The sequence below is a fragment of the Panthera leo genome, chromosome D3 (assembly GCF_018350215.1).
Source record: "Panthera leo isolate Ple1 chromosome D3, P.leo_Ple1_pat1.1, whole genome shotgun sequence".
NCBI lineage: Eukaryota > Metazoa > Chordata > Mammalia > Carnivora > Felidae > Panthera > Panthera leo.
The window spans coordinates 20,644,784-20,648,028 of record NC_056690.1 but is presented as its reverse complement, the minus strand read 5'-3'; the positions used below and the strand labels follow the sequence as shown (position 1 = coordinate 20,648,028).

Genomic DNA, 3,245 nt, shown 5'->3' with positions numbered 1-3,245 from the left:
ATAACTTTGAAACCAGAAAGGAAACAAGCAGAGGAAAGAAATCAGCCTCCTGCACAGAACTGGCCAGGTGCCAATGTGGACCCATCACTGTTCTGGCCCTGATCCTCATCTGTGTGGTTGTACAAGAGTCACCACCTTAGTCCTGCCCCATCAACAGCCAAGGGAGCCGTGGACACACTCACTATGTGGAGCCTGAGTAGAGCACAGTGTGTCCTGAGGTGATGGGAAGTCACACAGGGGGACACCTGGCCTGGCCTGAAGGAATGGGACAGTGGACACAGCAGTGAGGAGGCAGGAACTCTCTCTGATGGGCTCTAGTCACCATGTCACATAATGTTGTGTCCAGGCCTGGACACCAGGGGGCACATATCACTTGTTTCTGAGGAGTCACAGATGACCAGAGCTGGGACCTGCCACCTGCTATTCCTTGTGCCCTCTGCTCAGGGCTCACAACTGTGACCTCACCACCCTCTTACCCAACAGAGCTCCTCCCCTTCCCTCCACCCTGACATCCTCAGGCAGAGGGACCTGACCCCGTGCCATTGAAATGTCAAAGAGCTGAGGGTCTCATTTGCATGGATGGGCCCTCCCTCTCTCAGAGGATGAAAAGGAGAAGGAACAGATTAGGGGACGTCTGCTCAGCTGTTCAGCCACAGAAGGCAGGATCAGTGATGATCTCGACCATGGCCTAGTCCCCTCTCCTCCTCACCCTCCTCATTCACTGCACAGGTGACTAGATGTGGGGACAAAGGAAGCGGTCCTGGGATAACATGTGTGACCTGATTCTTCATCACCTTCTCTTTGTCTCTCCCCTTCCAGGGTCCTGGGCCCAGTCTGTGCTGACTCAGCCGCCCTCAGTGTCTGGGGCCCTGGGCCAGACGGTCACCATCTCCTGCGCTGGAAGTGCCAACAACATCGGTATTGCTGGTGTGAACTGGTACCAGCAGCTTCCAGGAAAGGCCCCTAAACTCCCCATCTATGATAGTAGCGATCGACCCTCAGGGGTCCCTGACAGATTTTCTGGCTCCTCGTCTGGCAACACAGGCTTCTTGACCATCACTGGGCTCCAGGCTGAAGACGAGGCTGATTATTACTGCCAGTCTGTTGACATTACTCAAGGTGCTGACACAGTGCTCCAGGCCTGTGGGGAAGTGAGACAAAAACCTGCTGTCCTCTCAGCAATGGGACTTCCCATCTATCCCTGACTTTTTGGCCATCTGAGCTGCTGCTTTTTTGATATAAACTGGGGTCTGAGCCCACCTCAAGGAATTTTGTCTACAGTCTTTCCACATTCTCTGAAATTTCTCCTTGAAGCCTCTCATTAGGAGCAACATATTGTGTGATTTTCTCAAACTGGGCACAAATTCCTGCATTCCAGGGGCAGGCTGTCCTGAGGACAGGGTCCATGACAGGTCATGGCAGACACAGGGACACAATATTCAGCTCTGTCTGAGTCAGGACACATCAGGCGTGTCCAATATGTGTCCTGATAATAACAGTTCCCATAAATTGTCCCTAAATCCTCATCTATTATGATGGTTAGATCCTCTGGGGACCCTGATTCATTTTTTGACTCCGTGTCTGGAAACTCTCACTCTGAGATCATCACAGGGCTGAGGTCTGAGGATAAGGCTGCTCCTCCCTGCCCCCTCACCCCCACTGTGACAGCATCTTGGGCTCACACAGAGTCCCAGGCCCATGAGAACTGAAAGCAGAACCCCTTTCTCATCTTCAGGGAGGGCGAAGCCCCAGCAGCTTACCAGGCTCAGCCTGTGGCTTCTGCTTCTGATGCTCCTGCTGCTGCCACCATGGGCCCTGGTGCACGCAGCAGCACCACCTGGGAGTGAGGGCTCCTCCTTCCCTTCTGTCCCCAACGACACTCACAGCAGCCCCTTCCTAGACAAAGGGTCTCAAAGGACACAAGGAAGCTCATCTTGCCCATCAGGTTGAGACACGAGGTTTCTCTGCACCGAATTTCACGGACTGGGGGTTGTAGGTCCAGTGTTCTCAACTCCCACCTGACCTCTGACGAATCCAGGGTCTCCATCCTTGGTCATTTACCCATTTCTAGAAGTTTCCAGACCTATTTAATCCTCTTATTAGTCTTCAATAAGAATGCCTGTACTTTTTTTGCTCTTCGGGATGATTTCTTCTCTCACTGAAGCATAAGCCCTGGATTACCTATAGCTGAAACATATATTTCAGTCATTTGAAATGAGTCCCTGTCCATTCCCATCAATGCTGAGACCCAACCAGTGACTTTTCTTCTTCACTTTCATTGTATAATACTTGCAGAAAGATGTTGCATAATAATGGTGTTTAGCTCAGATTAGTCTTTTGATCTTATAGAAATGTCCTCCCGTCCCCACCCCATTAGCTAATTTTCTGGTTGTGGGACTGAGTCTGATGTGTGGGTAGAGAGTGTGTTATCACATTATAAAATCTCTGTCTGCTTCCATTTTATGTGGTTTTTATTAGAGCTTTGCTTTCAGGTGGAGTGGACCAAGATGGTGGAGCAGCATGGAAGTTCTAGGCTTCTTTCATCCCTAAAATGCAGCTAGATCAGCACCAAACCATTATTTCTAGCACACCTAGAAAATTGCTCTGAGGATTAACACAACAATCTGCATAACTTGAGCCACAGAACTTGGAAGGTACTTGGCACGGAGAGGTGAACTGGGGGAGAGAGAAGCCACAGAGGGTAGGGAATGGTATTTGGGGACAGAGGACAGAGAAAGGAAGGAACATACAGGAAAAGCACTCCCCGCAAAAGTAGTTGGAGAGAAAGAGTGGAAGCACCCATAAGTGCCTGAATAAGAAAGGGAGAAAGCAGAAAGCAGAAAGGAGAGGGTTTTAGTATCATTATGACTCTATTACCAGGACAGGACAGCACTGGAAACACTGCAGCACAATACCTGGCGGCGTGCTGGTGGGAAGACCAAATTCCCAAGGACAGGCAGTGAGGTCTGAGGGATCGACGGGCCACATGGGAGAAGCAGTTTCCCTGGTACCCTGCTAGGAGGGCATTTGGTAGAGGTTGTACGGACTCCCCACAGGCAAAGCTCCCAGCGGACCTCGGAGAACACAATTGCTGGTATTGGAACAGAAACGCCAGGGTGAGGCGAAACCTGACGTGGGTAGTGTGTTGTTATTGCGTTGAAATGCTACCACTACACGATCGCACAAACTTATTCTGTGGCAGGCCAGCATCCAGCCACACCTCTGAGTCTCTACAGCTGCGTGAT

General features: G+C 50.8%; 1 pseudogene; it reads left to right on the top strand.

Moving 5' to 3' along the window:
- The first annotated feature begins 520 nt into the window (after nucleotides 1-520).
- On the top strand, nucleotides 521-1,249 carry LOC122203335 (annotated as a pseudogene).
- The last annotated feature ends 1,996 nt before the right edge of the window (nucleotides 1,250-3,245 follow it).